This window comes from Rousettus aegyptiacus, unplaced genomic scaffold (genome assembly GCF_014176215.1).
Source record: "Rousettus aegyptiacus isolate mRouAeg1 unplaced genomic scaffold, mRouAeg1.p scaffold_m13_p_17, whole genome shotgun sequence".
NCBI classification, from domain to species: domain Eukaryota; kingdom Metazoa; phylum Chordata; class Mammalia; order Chiroptera; family Pteropodidae; genus Rousettus; species Rousettus aegyptiacus.
The window spans coordinates 2,719,134-2,740,949 of record NW_023416292.1 but is presented as its reverse complement, the minus strand read 5'-3'; the positions used below and the strand labels follow the sequence as shown (position 1 = coordinate 2,740,949).

The following is a 21,816-nucleotide window of genomic DNA, read 5'->3' as shown; positions in this document are numbered from 1 at the left end:
AGGGGGCCGGGTTTGGGGAGGGGGGAGCAGGTGGGACCCAGGCCCCTTCACCCCACCCTCACCACGTTGACTTCACAGCCACTGCTTGTACAGTGGGGTTTTCCATAGGTTTTATTTTGAAGAAAGGATTCTATTAGTAAAACAAAGAACTGGAAACCCTTGAGCAACAGTCTAACTTTTCAAGTGCAGAACCCCACACCGCACTGTAATCATGCCGGTGCAAGAGCAGGGCAGGGTGTGAGGAAGAGCAGCCAGGCTGGGGCGCAGGTCGGACTTTGGAAAACCAGCAGGTTTCCCACGCCGTCATTGAGCTCTCCAGGCTCACGTGGCTCTTTGGGACTGCTTCATAAGCCCCGTACTCCTGGTCAACTCCCCACTCCCGTTCTTCTTCACAGCCCTTTATGCCTCTCCTAAAACGTGATTCGAAGGCCCTCCCTGATCAGGGCCTTGTCTACCTGTCCAGTCTCATCTTTCCCCAAACTCCTCCTCTCACTCTCAGTTATACTGAACTATTTTTAGTCTCTCACCCACCCCACTGAGAGGTGACTACACAGACGAAGGCCAGACCGTATATGACAACAGAAGCCTGACTCACAACCTCTATAGCACTCGGCCCAGATGGTCAGGCCTTGGTCAGTGACTATGGGCTGCCCTATTTTTTGCCAGCACTTCCAACTCAGGACCAGCCAGGGAAAGACAGATCTGCCCCCCAATCCAATCACCAGAATGCCTCAAGCTGCCATGTCAGTCTGAGCACATCTGAAGCCTTTTCACGACAAAGCCTGCTGTCTTCTCTCTCTGCCTCTGAGCCTCTGCCGAATGTGACGGTGGTGATCCCTGTGCTGTATGGAGCTCTGATTAGTTCTGCCCGTTCTCATTTGGATGGTCTTTGTTTACTTCCACACTAACTTTACACAAATCACTCTCTCTTCCTAGTCTGCCTTTTCTGTTCTTTCACCTAACTCTTTGTTATCCCCCAGGCTCAGGGCAGGTGACAGCTCCTCTGGGAAGCTTCCTCAGTTTCTCTGAACCATCCCTTCCCACCAAGGCTGATTTGTCCTCATTCTCTGTCCTCTCACTGTAATGGGTGCTAGGTCTTGGTATAGAGTGTTGTCTTCCAACCTCAAATTCCTTGAGATTGGAGACAGTGTCTTATTCAATCTGTACCAAGTCAAGTACACAGAGAACCTAGTTGCATTTACTGGATGTTCATTCAGGTTCCTCTTTCTACTCACTATACCTGTATTAATCTTCTAGTGCTACCATTACAAAATACTGCAGGCTGGACACTTATTATCACAGTTTGGAGCTGGCAGACAAGATCGAAGTGTCAGCAGGGTCGGTTCCTTCTGAGGTCTCTATCTCCTTGGCTTGCGGATGGCTGCCTTCCTCCTGTGTCCGCACACAGCCTTCCTCTGCACATAATACACGCAACCTAGTGTCTCTACCTCTTCTTATAAAGATGCCAGTCATATTGGATTAGGGTCTACCCTTATGACATTTAACCTTGATCACTTCTTTAAAGACTCTGTTTTCAAATATAGCCACATTCTGGGGCGAAGCTTTAACACAGGAATTTTAGGGGATATAGTTCAATCCATGACAGCACCCATATTTTTCCTTGGAGAATTCATCTCTACCCCTTTCACAGAGTGATCTTACCCAGGTTCCAGGGTTGGGCTCTGATTAGTTTAAAAGCCAATTAGTATCCTCTACCCTCTCACCTCTATGATTGATTTAGGAATGAAAGTCTAATCCAGCAAGAGGTAGTGTGCTTCATGGCGATTTTTGCGGAGACCTCTAGGAAAGACAAGGTTCCCCTCTCTTCTGAAAAAGATCCAGTGAGGAACTCTCATAGGGGAGAGGGCTGTGGGAGCAGGGGGTCTCCATGGGCAATATAGGGTTGATTCAAGACTGCAGAAGGCAGACGAAAGGCACAGGAAGACCTGACCCTGCACGTCCCTGTTGTTGTTACTGACAGAGTACTTCCCAGACCAAGTCTGCTTGTGGACTTTTAAATGACATGGTTTTTTTTTTCCAGGTTTATAATTTATTGTATAAACTGAGTATCACATGATGTATTGAAATGAACTTCTCCAGGCATGGGAATCCTTTTATGCTCCTTTCACTGCCAAAGTCTTATTAGACCTTGACTTGAAGTATAAGACAAGCAAAGTGATGCCTCCATGTGTGGCCAGTACACGATTCATTTTACCTGTGAGTATATCAGAGTTGAAATATTTTTTTGGTACCAGTGAAATGGAACTGGGCATCAGTTTCTGGACCTGCTATGATTTCTCTTTTGCAAAAGACAAGAATTCTGCAGGCTGTCTTTCAAGGCACAAAGCTTTCCCTAGGCCCAGCCAGAAGAAACTGCCCTAAATTACATATAGGTTTACATTTGGAATTCCTTTCAATTTTTAAGCCAAGTGGAATTGAGATTTCTATTGCTTGCAGCTGACAGTGCTACAAATCAGAAATTCCCCTATAATGTTGGTTGAACACATAAGCGTCCCACATTTTCTGTATAAAAAAAGTGTCCCTCCCTCCTCCTGTCCACCTCTACCTGGACCCAGCCCCATCTCTCCACAAAAACCTCCCCTTAACCATCAACTATTCACTCTCTCCTGAATTTCCAAACTCTTCTCAACTGGCTCCTGCCTCACTAGAGAAACATCTTCAACTTTCTCTCCTAACAAAACAAAAAAATTGTTCTCTGGATTCCACAGCCTCCCTATGTATAGCTGAAAATTTTTTCCTCCATCTCTTCTCATGAAAGTTTGTTCGTTTTTTAAAGAGCGGTCTATGGTTTATGACTTCACTTCTTAGTTCCCATTCACTCATTCAACCACACTCAGATCTCCCATTGGCCAAACACAGCATTCTTTATCTTGCCAGACCTCTTGGGGGCACTAGCTACTTAACTCCATCCATCCCTCCTGACATCCTTTCCTCCTTGGCCTCTGACACACCACTCTGGGGCCTCCTCTTCTCTGGCCCTTCCACCCTTCATGGCAACCCTGATCTCACCGCTGGATCCTCTCCTTCTGCCTGATGTTCTCAGGATCTCTGCAGAGGTCATGTCCCTTCATCTCTATCCTCCATCTCTGTTGGTGGTACCCACCCAAGTCATTAAAGCCAGACATCAAGGATCCCCCTACATTCCACCTCTTTTCACACCTCACGCCCAGGCGCCAAGGCCCTCGGACTGACTATCTCCTTCCCAGTGTCTCTGTTCCACTGCTCTCCATGCTCCCACCTGTCTTACCTTTGATATACATCGCATCCCATGGACTGCTGCAATAACCTCCCGACTGGTCTCCTTCCAATCCGTCCTCCATGTTGCTATTACACTGATTTTTCTAAACCCCCATCTGATCATGTCAGTGCTCTGCTGAAAACTCTTCCATTATCGCCCCCAAAATCTGTTAAGATCAAGCGTAGCACATAAAGGCTCTCAGAGATTAGGCTCCTGCAGGCCTCTCCAACCTTGCCCAAACCCTAAACGCTTCCTAACTGAATGACAGGTCATTTTCTAAGCACCCACCCCATTTACTACCTCCATACTTTACATGTGCCAACCTTTGTGTCATGTGATTCCTTCCTACTCAATCTTCAAGATTCCGCTGCTCAGACATCTTCCGCTCAGTGAAAAATTCCCTCTGTGCTTCCCCTGTGCCCATCCCCCACATCTCACTTCCAACAGAGCTGACAGTCCATCTCTCATTACACCTGTCTCTAAACTTAAAGCACTCAGCACACTGCAGTAAAACCATGTGTTTACTATCTAGACCTTTATTTTCTATAAAGGTCTATATAGTAAATATTTTAGGCCTTGTGAGACATACAGTCTGTGAAAACTACTGAACTTTACCATTGTAGAGGAAGACCAGCTACGGACAATAAGTGAATGAATGGGCCTGACTACGTTCCGATAAATCTTCATTTACAAAGCAGACAGTGGCCTGGAAATGGTTTAGTTTGCTTACCACTGGCTTAAACTCTCTCCCTGCTCATGGAATCCTTGGAGCTCAGACCAGACCCTGATCATTCTTGTGTCCCCAGTGCCAGGCATGGTTCCTGGCAGGAGATAGCTATAGAATGGAAGATCCAAGTAAAGGTCTCAATCCTGTCACTTAATTTTTGTAAATTATTTGTTTTCCAAGCCAATTTTATCTATCTATCTATCTATCTATCTATCTAGATATTTATTTATTTGTTTATTTATTAGGTGAGGCAACCCTTGGTTGACCTCACAGATTGCAGGGACCTTGTCAGCTTATAATTCCTTTTTTTATTTTTAATGCCTACAGCACCTGGTCTTCCTAGGTGGTCTCCCATCCAAGTACTAAGCAGGCCTGACCCTGCTTAGCTTCCAAGATCAGAAGAGATTGAGCTTGTTCAGGGTAGCATGGCTGTAGACACCAAGTCTTTAAAAAAAAAAAAATCTCAAAAAACGGAAATAAATATTCTTGCTTCACCTGTTTCAGATGGTGGTTGTGAAAGCAAATAGATAATGCACTGGAACATGGAGCGTGATACAAATGTAACTTATTGCATTCTTATTGCATTCCTTCCTGATGAGCTCGAGTGACTGTACTATCTATAAGACTTTTATGTTTCTCTGAGTAGTGGGTAAACCCAAGTCCAAGAGGGGGCCTGTGATCTGCCCAATGGGTGGCTGGTGTGGTGCTTATCCACAGGCCGCTCCTGCCCTATAAGCATCCTTCTGCTCTGGGAGCCAAGCGCAGGGGTGACCACGTCTCCTCTCCCTGTCACTCGACTCGCTTTCTCCCAGATTCCAGATTCCACAGGTGCCCCTGCACAAGGTGTGAGAGAGAGTGCGTGTGAGAGACAGATGGCTCAATGTCCTCCAAGAATCAACAGGATCTGATGACTGACTGGTAGTGGATGACGAAGCATTAAGGCTTCTAGGTTGGGAAAGGGAATTAAGATGATGCTAATAATTAGCATAAAAATACAGAAAGGGGACTAAATCTGACAGTGGTTGGGGTACAGGGAGATCCCGAGCTTGGAACTGAACACGTCCAGTTTGAAATTCTCAGAGCCATGAACCAAACAGCTCTGCAGGTCCTTGGAGGCTATGCTTCTGAATTAATGCCTAAGGACACACCAACAGATTAGTGCTATGAGGCCATGTGCCAGCAATTAGTTCTTAGAATAAACTATCAAATGACTGGAATAGTACTACAAGAACCAACGAAGGAATACATTCACACATCACTGTCACAGGATATTGTGGGGGACAGAGATAATAAAAGCCCAAACAGAGCTAACACAAGACTCAGCCGTTCTGCATTAGATTAAAAGACGAAAACAAACACACACACACACACACACACACACACACACACACACACACAGACGTAGCAGGGCTAATTATCATAGCTGCCCGGAAGCAACCTGTTCAGAAATCAGAGAGAGGCGCTGAAACAAAAGGGGAGATGGAAGCACGTCAAAATAAGGAGCGGGGAAGGGCTGGGCGCGTGATCCGCAGAGCTCGGAGGATCCTGCACCAGTGGAGGGCTCCACGCAGACAGGCAGGCCGGCCCTCCTAGCCGGAACCCAGGACTGAGATGCGAGGCGTTTCTCAAGTAATTGTTCCCAATACAAACCCGTTAACAGTTGCAAATGATTTATAGGTATAAATCAGAGTGGCCCAGGTTAGCGTGATAATAAGTGCATTCTCCCTTTCCGTTTTCTTTCTTGAAGAATAAAGAGCAGTGTGCACTCTGTGTATGGCCATCCTCTCATATTTGTCTTGGCAGAAAAAGAAGCTGGCCTAAGAGGCAAAATCACAGGCTCTGCGTAGTGCTCTGTGACCTGGCTCCCAACCCGTGCAGCTCCGTCTCCCCAGCATCTGTCCCCGCGTTCCCAGTCCAGCTGAGCCTCACACCCCTCCCCGAACAGGCCGCGCGCTCGCTGCCTCTTTGGCTAGCTTTGCTCTCACTTTGCCTAGGCTGAAATTGCTATTCCTTTCCTTCTCTATAGTGCAAATTCCCTTCTTCGACAAGATCCTAAGGGGTGACCCCTCCCTGTCATTGACCCTGCTTTCCTACTGTGCCCCCAGCAAGCCAGCACGCTCTGTTCCAGTGGTCAGTTCCTCCTCCCACGGGAAATGGATTAGTTATTCCCACGTCTGCCTCCTGCCTCGTACTCTGAACTTCTTGAGCTCAGAGTGCATGTCTTGTTTCCTCTACAGTGAGACAGTGCAGTAAATATTCGTGGAATGAGTGAACCCCACCGTCAGCAGAGGGATTGTCCCAGGCACTACAGTGGGGACTCTCTTCCTCACCTCCCCTCTTGCCCTCTGACCTCCCCCCTCCCCCCTACCACCTTCCTTCCATCTCTCTCGTGCCAAGGAAGGAACCATGCAACAGATGCTGGACTGAGCCTGCTCTGCTCCCTCCACTCTCAGGCATCTGAAAGCCAGGCAGGTAGGTTGCCTAGGAAACTCAAATGGCCCCTATTGATGATTATCAGCCTGTCCTAAAGAGATAGAGTGCCAAGCAAGGAGGAGAAAGACCGGAGGATCCCTGGAAGAAGACAAGACTAGTAGGTGAAGCAACGAGGAGCTCTCTGGCTTCCTCTTCTGAGAGCACCTGCATCTCCCTACATCTCCCCTTTACCCCCATGAAATGAACGAATATCTCACTCAGCATCTTTGAGAAAGTCTGCCTGCCTGCAATGATCCTCCTTCCTCCTCTTTTGAAGGGCTGTAACTACACCACAGCCTCCGGGACACAAAGACTTGACAGCCTAAAAAGCACTCACCAGCCTGCTTCTAGATCTCTGCCTCTCTCCACGCCCAGGAGACAGACCCAGCTTCCTCTCCTGTGTGGGGTGGAACCAGTTGTCTTCTAGGATTCTCTAATAGCCAAGGAAACCTCGTATGTGTGATTCAACTTCCCCTTCCCCCTCCTCCCTTCTCAGGGTTGGAAGGGGGTGGTCTCCATCTGTTCTGTGGCTGTGTTTCATGCTTGGCTCCCTTTCATTGTCAGGGGTAGAGATCTGGGAGGAGTAAGGGGCTGTGTGTTTAACCACTGATAGTGATCTGCCTGGTGGCAGTGGCAGGGGCGCCCGGCAGGCCAGTCCCCTCCTCTCCCTGCCTCAGCTAAGTTCAGAGGCCAGAGGGTCTCAGCAGGAGTGTGTCTATGGGGAAACAAGGGTATCAGGTGGCCCTGATTCCCACCTGGGGAGGGGAACACCTGGGTTTAGGATTAGGGATTTGGCTGAAAACAGCTGTTTCCTGCTCAAAACCCAGAACTAATCTACAGGTTGAAACCTGAACCCCTTGGCTATTTATTAAGTTGGGGGCAAGGGAGGGAGGGGACGGGAAAGAAGAAAAGGGAAGAGACTTTCTGTTGAGGTGACTGCCATGAATAATGTAGTATTCATACCAGGGTCTCTAGGGGCAAAAGCCCTCCCAGGGTGTACTCAAGCCACCAGACAGGCTGAGGTCCCACACACAGGCTGCACCCACCGATAAAGTCAGCCACTTCTAGAGTGGCAGGTGCATGTGTTTGGCTGCCTCTGCATAACTGAGGGAGTCACTAAGCCATAGAGCTTGGACACAGGGACCTGTTGTGTTCTTTTTCATAACTGTATTCTGTGGGTCTACCATAAGGCCTTCAACCGTCTACTTGTACCAGGCCTTTAGGTTGTTTTCTTTATTATTTCCGCATTACAACGATGCCGTGATGCACATCCTTGTACATATAGCCTGATATATGGAGGAAGTGGGTTGCTGCATCAGTCCGTCTCTTTGACTGCAGGCCAGCTGGAGCCTGGCGCATCTTACCCTGGCATAGCAAGGAAGCTTAAAGTATACAGGTGGCCTGGCCTGCAGCCTGGCCCTGCTGACAGCCCATCATACAGGCCAGCAGTTGCTGGGCACACTGGGAAGGACATTGTCAGTGCTACAATCCAGCCACTTTTCCGCGGTTCTTTGGGGCTGTGCATTTCCTCCTTATTATTGCTTATTTGTTCACCCTCTGAGGGGCAGGACTAGGAAACACACATGGAACAGAACGGAAGGACTATCAAATGCAGCGACTGGTTTAAATAGTCTGTGTATATCTATTAATTTCCCCCTACAGGCTCCACTCACTGGCTCTGCTCCTTATGAACTGAGCTCTCACCAGTCTCCTTCCTTATAAAGATTAGTGGGCAAAGAAGATTGGAAAGGAAACAGAAGTTAACAGGTAGGGTATGTGGGCACCTTCCACCTTGAAGTCATCAGCAAAATCCAAACTGACATCAGAAAAGACAGCCTGAGAGGAAGAGCAGGAAACCACTCCACCTGGGGAAGAACTGTGCCACCTCTGAGAAGGAGAAGGGGAGCCCCACCTCCCTACCAGAACCCGGCTTCTCACCGTCTGGGCCCCTTGTCTCCTACCCTCAGGGAGAAAGTTTCACAGCAATTAGACACACATCTTTTTTCACAGCTGGAGAGGGAGGGCTGTGAAGCACCCCACCTCCTCTCCAAGTGAGTGGGAAGACACCCGCGGAGCAGCAGCTGTCTCCCCAAGGTCTGCCATTAAAGGACAACGGCTCGGAGGAGGGTGATCATAATCCCACGTGAAAGGTCTCCAAGGGCGGGGCCCGAGGTTTCAGTAGGGTACGGAGTGACCTGGGCGGGAGAGAAGTGGAGACCGAAGGTAGAAGGCCAGGAAGGGAGGCTGGGATTTAGTACGAAAAGACCTAGGATTCCTCAAAAGGTTAACCACAGTTACCCTAGGACCTGCAATTCCACTCCTGCGTGTAGACCAAAGAGAAACAAAAACATATGTCCACAGGAAAACTTGCACGGGAATGTTCCTGGGAGCATAATTGATAATAAACAAAAAGCAGAAACAAACCAAATGAATAAATAAAATGTGGCATATCTACATAATGGAATAGTTTTTAGCCATAACAAGAATGAAGTACTAATACATGCTACAACATGTATAAATCTTAAAAACATCATGCTAAGTGAAAGAAGCCGTCTCAAAAGACCACATATTGTATTATTCCATTAATACAAAATGTGGGGAAAAGGTAAATCTATAGAATTAGAAAGTAGATTAGTAATCGCCTAGGGCTAGAGGAAGACTAGTATTGAGGGAAGAGGGTGACTGCTAATGGGTACGGGTTTTTTGGGGGAAGGGGGAGGTAATAAAATGTTCTAAAATTAATTGCAGTGATGGGTGCTCAACTCTGTGAATATACTAAAAATCACTGAGTGAGTTGTATACTTTAAATAGGTGAATTGTATGGTATGTGAATTATATCTCATAACTGTTATTTAAAATATTAACAAGAAAAAAATTACATTAGGACTCAGAAGACTTTGTTATAAAACTGTGATACTTCAAAAAGGAAAGTGTATAATTAAATTTATGAATGAAGTTTCAAATGTTCAAGGAATTACCTACTTTTATTAATGGGATCAAACAAAAGATTGTTAAAATTTATGAGATTTGTGAAAGGAAGTGAAAAATTTGTCAGTTGAAATGAAAAGTTAAAGGAAGAATTAGGTTTTGGAGTTTATTACTTTAGCATACTGAATATTGACTTAAAAAAGACCTAGGGCTAAGTTCCTATATGCCGCCTTGAGTAAGCCACACAATGTCTAGTCCATGTCTCCGTGGCGAATTTCAGAATGCTACAGGAAGAACAGTTGAAACCACAATTCTTGTCCCTTGGTATTTTTCCTAAAGAAAGACAGCTGTGCAACTCCCAACTATCTTTCTTTCAAATGCCACATCCTCACCCCAGGCACTGACCAGTGGGTTCCCAGGCTCCTTGAGTGAGTGTCCATTTGGAGTCCAGGCCACCGTCCATCTGCTCATGATGTCACTCACGGTAAGCTGTTTACTCTGCCCTCTGTGGGATTCCAAGCCTGGTTTCAACAGACCAAGATTGTAAGGCCGTTTGAAAACCGCAGACTGAGCTCAAGCAAGAGGCGCAAGGCTATAGAAGATGCTCGGAGTGGGGGAAAGAGATGACCTTCCCCTTAACCAGACTGTGAACTTCTTGAGGGTGGGGGCGGTGTCTTTCACCCCTCCTCTGTGTCCTTCACAGGAGCGAGCACAAGCTGATGAACGGATAAATCAAATGTGGCATATTCATATATCAAAGCAGAATGGGACTGGGCTTGATCAATAGAGGTGAACAGAGAACTAGCTAAAAAACCACAAAACCAGGGGAAACACACCAGACATGGACTCAGAGATGTAGCTTCAAGAGGAAGTGATGGATAATCCCTCTGGAGCATGGAAAGGGCACAGACTTGGAGCCACACACCTGAGTTTCAATCCCACCTCAGCCATTTACCTGCTGCAGGGTCTTCAACAATTTGTTTATTCTTTTAGAACCTGTTTTCTTGTCTTCGAGTGGGATAGATACACTTCTTACAGGGTTGTTGTGGCAATTATTAATTAAACAAATTAATTTGAGTTAATTCAATCTAACTCAAGACCTGGCACAAACTTGACATTCTCTTTTCCCTCAGGTTACAGCTGCTCTGCTACATGGCTTTGGACAAGCTGGGCTTTTGAATCTATAAATCTACTTTGCAGACTTACAAAATACACAATGCCTGTGCAAATAAACATATGCTGGTTCTGTGACCAAGGAGTTCTTATTCACTCTCAGAGGGAACATATGGTTGGTCATCTACATGAGCACTGTTTACTTTGGGCCAAAGAGAAAGGGAGGCTCTTGCAAGCAGCTCTGGGCTCCTCTCTCTCCTGCCTCTGCCAAGGCCTCCTCAACCAAAGCACTTCATGCACCTGAAGACCGCCACCCCTTATTCATACCAGCTTCTTCCACCAATGCTCCGTGACCTGCGATGTCATCTGCGCCTGCTAGAGTCAGCCCCAGAGAGGGGGCCAGGCCGCTTCTTCAGAGGTGACTTCCATCCTGCTGACAACACTGGTCTAGCGGCTAACACTCCCAGGACAGTGCGTCCCCAGTTGCATTTTTAAAATTCCTTTCTGATGTGACATGAGGGCACAGGGAGGAAAGACTAAGACAGCAGGAGGGAACAGCATCTGTTCCTCCTCTCCTCCATCCAGTCCTCTGCATTTACATCCAGTACAGACATCGGTCTGGATCCAACTGCCATCCGGCAGGCTGCTACAGGCTGGAGCTGTGAAAATCCAGGAGCCTGGAGGAGGGGAGGTAGAACAGACAGGAGCAGGTTGTTTCTGTGTTCTAAGACGCACCATTTGTCTAGGAGTCTGGAGCAAGGTGCTGACAGCTAGGACACTTACAGCAGACAGTGTTGGCTATGGATGTGCAGAGGAGAGCTTTATGTCTTATGCCCACAGTAAGCGTGGACACCACCATGCAGAAGGGGCTTCCTTTGCTATAGTCTGTGGTCCTCCCAGTAGGAACTGAAACTCAGAGGATGACAAGCTGTCCCAAATCTAATAGCCCAGCCTCCAGTAAAAAGGTGGGTTTAGCAGAGCAGCAGGAAAGGCTGAAAGGGGTTGTGTCACTTCAGTGGAAATGAGGTGACAGCACCAGCAAAGAAGGGAAATAGCTTTTACTGCTGCCACCAGGTCCCCACACCAAGTCCCACAGACCTCAGCACCCACAGGAGAAGGCAGCCAAGTGTGGGTGATGCTTCAGGGGCCTGGAATAAGTCCCAGGCAGGGGTTGGGGAGCAATATAGACCATTCCTAATGTAGTTCCAGGGTCCCGCCCCCATCACCCCACAGCTGTGCGTCCTGTGCATCCTGAGCCCATGTTGTCCGTGATGGCCTGTTATAATGTTTCTGGAGAGAAGAGGCCTGACTTCTCACTGATAGGCAGTGGGGCTTAGGAGTGTAAGCGCAATTAACCAATGGGTCCATTTGGGAAATTGAAGACCTGGGGAAGCTGGGTGGTTTCTCTGTCTTGCGTCAGAGGGCAGGTGTCCACTCTGAGAGCCTGGTGAGGACCAGGAGCTGAAGTGCTGGGGGTGGGGAGAGGAGGGAGGGGAGATTAGTCTGAGTGTGGGAAGGTGCGATGCTGGGCTGGGCGGGAGGAGGAGGAGGAGGAGTGTGCTCCTGAGCAGATGCCTGGGGCAGCTCCAGATGGCAGTGGCCTTGGAACAAAAGGAGAACCAGAGGGAAGAAAGACAGAGAAATGGAGGACTTCCTCCTCCTGTAAGGTTTCCAAAATGGAAGGACAAAATTCCCATCTGGAAGCTGCCCAGAGGCTTGCTCAGAAAGTTATGCAGTATTTCCAGGGAGACCTGGAACAAGCCACTTGAAAACACACTGCAGCCCAAAAAGAAATGGTCAGGGCTGGCCTGCAGGGTTGGAATCCAGGTGCTGGATTTGCTTAGATGTGGAGCTTTGCGCACGTGCCTTAGTCTTCCTGTATTTGTCACCAGGAAAATGCGGGTAATAATGGCCCTCTTTCTTCGGGTTGGTGTGAGGAGGATAAACAGGAAATGCAGAGCACAGTGCCCTGTGCATAGGGTACCCAAAATGTTGATTATTATAACGATGATAATTACCACCCTCTAAAGATACCTGGACCAGCTCCCTGTCTCTCAAAACCCGTTTCCTCGATAGCGACATGTCCTTGATTGTGAGTATTCTCTGCACTCCTTTTTCTTTTTCTTTTCTTTTTTCAGGTTTCTTTATGTACCTTAAAGTCCTTGGACCCCTCATGATGCTTGGGTGCCTCAGGAGGGAGGAGGCAGTGTGGTGTCACAGCAAGGAAAACAGTTCGCAATTCGAGGCATCTAAGTTCTAGTGTGACCTCTGTTGCTAGTTTTGTGGACCTTAGAAAAATACTTCTTGAGGCTCAGTTTATTCATCAATCAAATGGGAATGATGACACTAGCCTTGCTCACATCACAGAATTGTCACAAAAGTCAAACAATGCAATTAATGTAAATGAACACTCTGTAAAAATAAAGCTGTGAACCAACATTAGGGATTACTGATTAGATTAAAGTGTCCAGAGGTACAAGTTTGAACAGGTTTGCTCTGCGCCAGCCAGGACAGAGCAGGGTGTGACTCCAGCTGCCAGCCAGATGTGCTGCTAGCCAGTGATGCTGGTACCATCGCAGAAGGGAGGGGCTCCCCGGGTCCTTAGGCAGGGATCTGTTTGCCGACCAGAGTATTTGTGCCCAGAGAGGGCTGTGAAGGGGCTTTGGGAGGCATAGGGATAGAAAGTAGGGAGGGCACATGGGAAAGTGCCAGGAACGGGGCGACATAAAGCTGCACTAACTGCTGATTCTGTCACAAACAAGGGGGGGCGGGCATCTGTTCCCATGCTGTTTTACATATCTTCACATGCCCTGTAAAATAACCTGGTATACCACATTTGTAATCAGAGTCCTCCAAATACAGTAAAACTAAAGAATGGAGCTCCTCCCCACAACTGTCAGTCAGCATGTTCAAGTTCAATGCTCAGTAACAATAATCAGTCAAAAAAGCCCTATGGTCAGATAGGTTTCCCCGTGGTCCCTGAAGCCTGACATTGTTCTAAGCAAGTTGTGGCCCTCAGGGGCCCACACAGAAACTACCTTGATAGACAACTCTATCTGAGCTGCTGTTATGATAAATAATAATAACTTTCATTTACTGAACACTTACTATATGCCAAGCACTGGGCAGACCTCTTTATATGTTTAATCTTTAAAACAAAATGTTCATTATTACCTGCATGATATCAACCGGAAACCTCAGGCCTAGAGCAGTTAGAAATTTTCCTACTGTCACAAAGCAAGTAGAGCTGGATTCTGTCCAGATCCCAAATCTATGCCATCAGCATTTCTCCTCCTACCTTTTAAACTCCTCCTTGCACCCCCTTTCCCTCAGCCTGATCTCCAACTCTTTCTGGGTGAACAGAAGACATTTGGAAAGGGAGCTAGAGAGAAAGACAAACTGCAATGAGGCAGAGATATCCCAGCTCAAGAATAAGGAAATCCTTCTTCATTCAGGCCTCTAAGTCAGACACGCCCCCCAGCATGGCAGCCTCCAGGCTGCAAGATTGATCCATTGTCAGTTACTCCTCGTTTACGACTGTAGCCCTTACTTCTTTCTAACCCAAAATAGGACAATACAGACCCAGGACACAGGGTGTGGCTCCAGTGATGTTGATTTGGCTGCTTACTGCCCCCTGCACAGCTGTCCATCTGCCAGGGCCCAATGCCCTGCCCATCGGAGGGGTCCTCATACTTTCCCCCATATGCTGGGGCTGTCACTCAGGTTGTGGAGGCCAGGCTAAGGGGGACGCGGGTCACAAACAAAGCTGTTTCCTGAGTTTTCCATTAAGGTGGGCAGTCAGGACAATGGCAAGGCTAAGCTGGCTGACGGCATCTGCTGGTGAAGGAGCAAATGCTCCCACAACGCCAGCCTCTTGCAAAGGAGAGCCTTGAGGTCCTGCTCTGTGGCCGACTGTGGGGAGGAGGAAGATGTCCCCTCAGAAGACTCTAGGGGCCAGGCGAAGAACCTTCTCTCATCAAAGAGAAGGGGCAAGAGGCAAGAAGTTTTCCTGGCCCTCACCCCTCAGACACAAGCCCCAGGCCTGAGCCCCACTCACTGTCTCTGCCTCATTCAGCCTCCTCCTTGCAACACCAGAGAAGGCTCCCTCCCGGTCTGAAGTGGAAAGGAAAACTCCAGCGTTCCAAACTGCACATACGTCAATCAACCTGTCACGAAACAAACACAAAGAAGAACCCAGGGTCACCCTAGGAGAGAAAAAGAACAGGCTTTGTGGTTTTCCACTTGTTCATTCATTGGGAAATGACATGTTTGTATACACCGATTCGGAAGGTTCTGCATAACGTAAGTGCGTCTTCGTTCAAAGCACTCTGCAGAAGTGGCATATATTCTGCAAGGCGCCTAAACATGTTCGACTTTGGGGAGCAGGGGAATCATCTTTCTCATCCATAAGATCATTATTAGTGCGCTGACACTATAATCTAATTGCTGACTGACTCCCTATTCAACTAAAGGAGTTAAGCCATATCTCTAAGAATCTCTTCTATACCCAAGGGAGAATTTACCCATAATTATCTCATTAATTTCCTTAACTTACTTAGAAGAACTATTATGTTCTTCTTCCCCATCTACAGATAATCAAACCAAGTTTACCATAAATAAATCTATAACACATTGAAAGAAGATCTAATTTTAGTGTCAGTAGACATGGATTTTAAGTTCTAGCTTGTCATGTCATTTAGGGTAGACCGCTTCCCTGCATCATCTGGGAAGCAGACTGAGTCAGACACTGGGCCATTCGTGAGGACTCTGCATGTTGCAGTCCCAGTTCCAGCCCTTTTGGGAAATCATTTAACCTTTCTCAGTATAGATAACATGTCTCATTTCTTAATGTGCTTTAACATTAAAATGTGCCTGCGAGAAGTGGTAAAACCCACTCTTGTAGGAACGTGGCACTATCAAAATAAGTATGCACTTACTCTTTGACCCAGAAATCACAGTTCTAGGAATCTATTTGAAACATATCCTATAGGCCTATGCTATAATCACCAGGATTATTGTTAAGTGAAACAAAAAATATAGGAAAAAGTCTGTTTAATATGTTACCACTTTTTTAAGAAAGGGAGATGGAATGCAAACATGTTATAAATATTTTGCTTATTTAAAAAAACAACAAAAGATAAAGCATAAAATCAAATTTAAAATCCTATAGGGAGGAGAGGAATGAGGTAGAAGGCAGAAGGAGAGAAGCTGGATTTTGTATATATCTGTTTTTGTGGGATTTGCTTTGGAAAATGCAAGCATCTGACATAATTATAAAGCACGATTAATATTTTTAAAAGAAATCCCTAAAATAAAAAATAAAATGCAACAAACTAGCCTATATGTCCAATTGGTTGGCACAACTAAACAGAGAAATCAGAACACAGTAATTTGTATACCCTTAGAAGGAACTAGCCTAAGGATAAAAAAAAACTACTCTGTCCCCCCCATCCTAAACTGTTTTTAATAATCGTATTATTGATGGAACTACAGTATTATTATATGAAACTTGCATATGTGTATTTTGGGATAAATCAAATGAGTAATAATATTGATGTTGCTGAGAAAGAAGAGTTTCTTATTGAAAGAAGAAACAAATATAAGACTGAGGAGATCATGCAAAAATTCTGTAATCCTGATTATAAACTGTAAGTATTAGTATGAACTCCATACGTTTTTATCTTAAACACACGCGCTCACACGTGCTTCCTAGCTCTGTCCACTATAAGGCCTTGAAACAGGGATCACTCTAATAGGAATGAGCACCCCTAGAAATCAGATTATGAACTCTAAATACCACCCTTCCCCTCTCCCCTCCGACAAAGGAATCAAGCTTCCCTGGGGAAATGTCAGATGAAGCGAATGTTTAAGATGATCCTAGAACACCTTGTCACACCAAAAAAGCAAACAAAGTGTCAAAGATTACTACAATCATGACAAAAGGACTCAAGAGTCAGCCAGAAGAAGCCATCCCTGGTCAAGCTGAGCATCAATGAGAATCATAACTGTAATAGAATAAAACATAACAAACATGTTTACATCTTATAAATACCTAATAATATGTTTTAAAAACCCATGAGTCACCTTTTGGGGATGTTAGGGAAATACTTCATTATTTTGAAAACTGGTGAATAAAGCAAAAAGAAGAAGCGGGTAGGGGTATAGTTGAGACAAAACTGGCCTTGGACTGATAATTGTTGAAGAGAGTAATGGATGAATTTGATTCGTTATATTATTCTTTCTTCTTTTGTAAAATAAAAATAAATTTTAAGTGATACGACACATTGAGAAATGAGAAATCATTAGGATGCTAATTCTTGAAATTCTTTTGAACCACAGTCATTTAATACAAAGAACAATCCAGTATGATGACAAAGGAAATAGATATTATTATCCCTAGTTTATACTAGATAAAATAGATATAAAGCATCTATGGAGTCAGGATTCAAGCCCATGTGTGCTTATCTAAAAGCCCATCATTTCACAGTTACCTCTTCAATATTCTCATTTGTATATCTGGGTTAATAAAACTTTTCTTGCCTATGTGATGGTATTGGGGCACTGCAACAAAATAATGTATGGGAAATTACTCAGAAAACAATTATTTTACTGTCATTTGAAAATAGGGATCAAATCTGCCCTATGGAGTTGCTGTAAGGCTCAAATGAGAGCTGTGATTTGAAGACAGATGGACAGATATAAAGACGGACAGATATAAAGACAGACAGAGAACCCTTACAGATGAGTGAGATTACAATCACTACCAATGCTTTTATCATCTCTCATAGGACTTCAGGGTTAAACGACAAGTGAGACTTCAAAACCCGGTATAGACTCTCCACTCGACCCAGGGATAGGAAGGTTCCAGGAAGGACACCTGATACTCTGGGGAGAAACAGGGATCAAGAAAGGTACCTGATATCCTGCAGGTTGCAAGAAGAGTGGCTCTCAGTTACAGATTGGTGGAGATCAAGCCAGGTTGCTGGGCACCTTGGGTACCACCTCCAGATTACAAAAGGCTAGACAGCTGCTGGGTCCCTCTGAATGAGGCGGGGACTGAAGGGGTATGTAGTAGGCAGGGGAAGACACTCTCCAAGGACAAGAAGGCACAGCATGTCAAGTTGATGACAGGAAGGGATGTCTGGGTTACTCACCAGCTCCCAAACTGTTCTTGTGGCATTCAAATCTTAATGTGTGCCTGGGGAGTATTTATATATTTCTTCTCAGCAAATGTTTATTCTCAGATTGTTGTCCCTCTGCCACAGAATAAAAGTGGTATGGGGAGTCTCTCACACTTTCCTTCTTAGAAATTCTTTGATTGTACAGTGCATATTTCTGAAGAAGTACAAAACCAAACTTCTCCTGGGTCCTGGTCCAGGTGCTTCCTTCCCCCTGGTATTCAGTCTGTGCTCAGGGAACAAAGACTCATTCTCGGTCTATCTCTCTTTCTCTCTCAAGGTTCTTACGTAAGCACTTAAAAATAATTTTACTTGTTCTTTGAAGAGTTAGTCCCTTAACAGGATATAAAACTCAAAGTATTCAGAAGAGTATCCAGTAAAGGTGCATGTAAGTAAAGTTTCCTCCCAAACCCATTCAACTGCTTTCCAGTCCCACTCGGCCCCTTTCCTGGGCAAGCCACTGTTACCAGTCTCTTGCGTGTCTTTCCAGATGGTCTATGCATACACAGATACATTTTTTAAAGAATTATAGCAAAACATGTACAGGATTTGTATGCTGAAACTTCACGAGGATGATGAAAGAAACGGAAGCCCTAAATAAATGGAGAGATATATTGTGTTCGTGATTGGAAGACTCAAGACAGTAAATATGCAAATCCTTCCCAAACTGATAAATTGGTTTAATGCACTCTCCATCAAAATCCCAGCAAAATTTTTAGTAGATATAGATAATTCTAAAATTTATATGGAAAAACAAAGAAACTAGAGTAGTCAAAATAATTTTGAAAAAGAAAAAAAATTCAGTCTATCCAATTAAAAGACTCATTACATAGCTATTGTAATCAAAACTATGTGGTATTGGTGAAGGAACAAACACACGGATCAATGGAACAGAATGAAGAACCCAGAAATAGACCTACACAGACATGCTCAACTGGTTTTTGACAAAGACGTGAAAACAATGAGGGAAAAAAGCTATTGCAAGAAATGACGCTAGAGCAGTTGGACAATTCACGGTGAAAGGGCAGGAAACTTAATCTCAGTCCTTATACAAAATTGACTCGAAACGGATGGCAGACATAAATACAAAATGTAAAACTCTAAGGCTTTCAGAATAAAAACAGGAGAAAATCTTTGAGATCCAGGACTATACAAATGGTTCTTAGATATGATGCCAAAAGCATGACCCATAAAAAGAAAAATTGATAAACTGGACTTCATCAAAATTTTAAAAAACTTTGCTTTGTGAAAGAGGATGAAGAGTGAGAGAAACCACACGTACAACAAAGAACCCATTCTAGAACATACAAGGAACGCTCAAGACTCGGTAGTAAAGATGCAAATGATTCAACTAGAACATTATAGTATGTCAATTATAATTTAAATAAATATATATATATATATTCACACAAAGAACTTCTATAAGTAAGTAAGAGGACAAACAAACCAATAGAAAAACAGGACTACATATGGCTAATAAATATATTAGTGTAAATCAAGACCACAATGAAATCAATTTATACTAATTCAACTGGCAAAAATTACTAAGTATGACAATATCAAGTGCTAAAAGAGGTTGAAGATCCACAGGGTTTCTTATACATTGCTAAGGGAATGACCACTTTGGGAAAAGTTTTACATTATCTTCTGAAGTTGAAAATTCACAAACTACTATTTAGCACATCTACTCATAGACATAGACCCATGAGCCACTCTTGACCATGTACAAAACGTTCCTAGCATCACTATTCATCTTAGTAATAACCTAGAAAAAGACCAAAACTTCACTAACAGAGAAATGGGTAATTAAACTGAGTTAAAGTCAAGCAATGCCTGCAAAATAAGTGCATTAGAGTGCTATGCAATAAAACTACATAATAAGCAAAGAGGAAATAAAAGAGAATAGAACTCAGCATAATGATTACTATGACCCAACAACAACAAAATGAACACCTCAATTTAAAAAGGGGCAAAGGACTCAAATAGATGCTTCTCCAAAGGATATACAAATGGCCAACAAGCATATGAAAAGATACTCAATATCACTAATCATTAGGGAAATGCCAATCAAAATTACAATGAGATACCACCTCACATGCATTAAGATGGGTGCTATAAAAAAAAAAAAAGAAAAGAAATAAGTGTTGGTGAGGATGTGCAGAATTGGAACCTTCCTACATTACTGGTGGGAATGTAAAATGGTGCAGCTTCTACAGAAAAACAGTATGGCAGTTACCCAAAAATTTAAAATAGAATTTTTATATAATCCAGCAATTCCACTCTGGGTATACCCAAAAGAATTGAAAGCAGAGTCATGACGAGATATTTGTACACCCATGTTTACAGAAGCATACTCTTAATAGCCAGTAGAAGCAAAGGTAGAAGCAACCCAAGTGTCTATGAATGGATGAATGAGTGAATAAACAAAATGTAATATAAACATACAATGGAATATTATTCAGCCTTTAAAAGGAAGGAAATTGTAACATGTTATAACATGGATAAACATTGGCATTATGCTAAGTGAAATAAACCACTCACAAAAGGACAGCTACTATATGATTCCACTTAAAGAGGTACCTAGCATAGTCAGATTCATAAAGACGGTAAGTGAAATGGTGGTTGTTAGGGACTGAGGGAGGAATGCGGAGTTGTTTAGTGGGCACAGCACTTCAGTTTTGCAAGATGAAACGAGTCTGAAGTCCGGTTGCACAACAATGTGAATGCACTTAACGATAGTGAGTGACATACTTAAAAATGGTTGAGATGGTAAAATTTATATCATGTATATTTTATCACGATTAAAAGATAATTACTTTGGTAGCAGGGAGGTAGAGAGGAAGCTTGGTGGTCATGGCAGTGGGACCATAATATGAGATATATGCTAATTATCAAAGTTCTATCTTTTGTTGTGGGTGTTGGGTTTGCAGGTACTTACTTCTGAATTATAAGCAAACGGATGGGCAGGAAGGCAGGGAAAAAATTAGGAAGAAGAAAAGGAAGGGGGTTAAGTTGTGAGGAAGAAGGAAATGGGAATAAAAAACAAAAGGAAAACAGCAGGGCATACATAGACCAGTGATGAGAATGAGTCATGAACCAAGGAGTATGAATCTTAATCCAATGCTATTGACCTGGGGTCTAAAAATAAAAGAAAATATGTTTCAATAATCAAAGGAATTCTAGATTTTATATGAAAGGAAGCTCAGAAATCTCTAATTAAATTTCATCATTCAAAGCGATGAAAAAAAGTGATGAAGAAATAGATGAGAAATGTAAATGAAGCTCAGAGATGTTCAATAATGTCTCTAAGGTCATACAGCTATCCATTCTAATCCCTTCCCACTCATGTTTGTAAAAAAATAAATGTAGCAGCAATGAGGGAAAATTAACAATCTTTCTTGCACTAATCATCACTTTTAATCCCTACATTCCTGTGAGAAAAGCATTATTATCCTGACTTTACACATTAGAAAGCTGAAGCCCAGATATTAAATAACTTGTCTGGGGTTTCTCAGCTGATGAGTGGCGGAGCCAAAACTAATTCCAGGTTGGTGTCCCCAAAGTCCTCTCATGCTATGCAAAAACCTAGTTCACAGCAGTATAGCAAAATACCAACAACTACTTTATGAAGGCCCTGTGGAAAATATGAAGATGAGCAAACTACACAAGGAATTTCTTTATGATTATCTCAGAAAATTGTTATTATTCCCAAGGGGAAAAAAAGGTGCAAAGACACTTAGTTTATATAGTTGACACGTCTTGGTTTTAAAATACACCATGAATCAGACACAAATTGATACTGGTAAGATGACCCAGTGAGAGAAATGTTTTGATTTATGAAACATCTCTTCCTAAGGAAGATAAAGCAGGTTAGTGGCTAGGACTTAGGAAGAAATGATCTAATGAAAGACAGGCTCCTGCTTCAGTTGGAATAGCCTGGGGTAAGACCACAAGCTAATGGACAGGAGGAGTCAAGGGGAACAACCTACGAAGGCTGGGCCATAATCAGGGGTCTGGGAGATACCTGCATCCTTAGATGCTGCTTTGATTCCCATTGGGACCTCGATGACATCCTCCATGGAAGAAGCTAACAAACCAAAATGGGAATCTGCCATAGAAGTCATTGTTCAAGAGAGGTG

The 21,816-nt window shown here is 44.1% G+C and overlaps 1 protein-coding gene and 1 pseudogene across 26 annotated transcripts in view; both read right to left on the bottom strand.

Moving 5' to 3' along the window:
• Positions 1–21,816, bottom strand: part of NFASC (neurofascin) — a 171,058-nt gene that overhangs the window by 83,827 nt on the left and 65,415 nt on the right. For 24 of the 26 annotated variants that reach the window (XR_001596332.2, XR_004955089.1, XM_016140324.2 and 21 more), the window contains one exon: positions 14,557–14,665. The exons of the other annotated variants lie outside the window; for them this stretch is intronic. The gene's annotated coding sequence lies outside the window, so the exon portion shown is untranslated. The remainder of the gene's footprint in view (positions 1–14,556; positions 14,666–21,816) is intronic. 26 annotated transcript variants of the gene reach the window in all.
• LOC118613189 lies at positions 4,305–4,423 on the bottom strand (annotated as a pseudogene).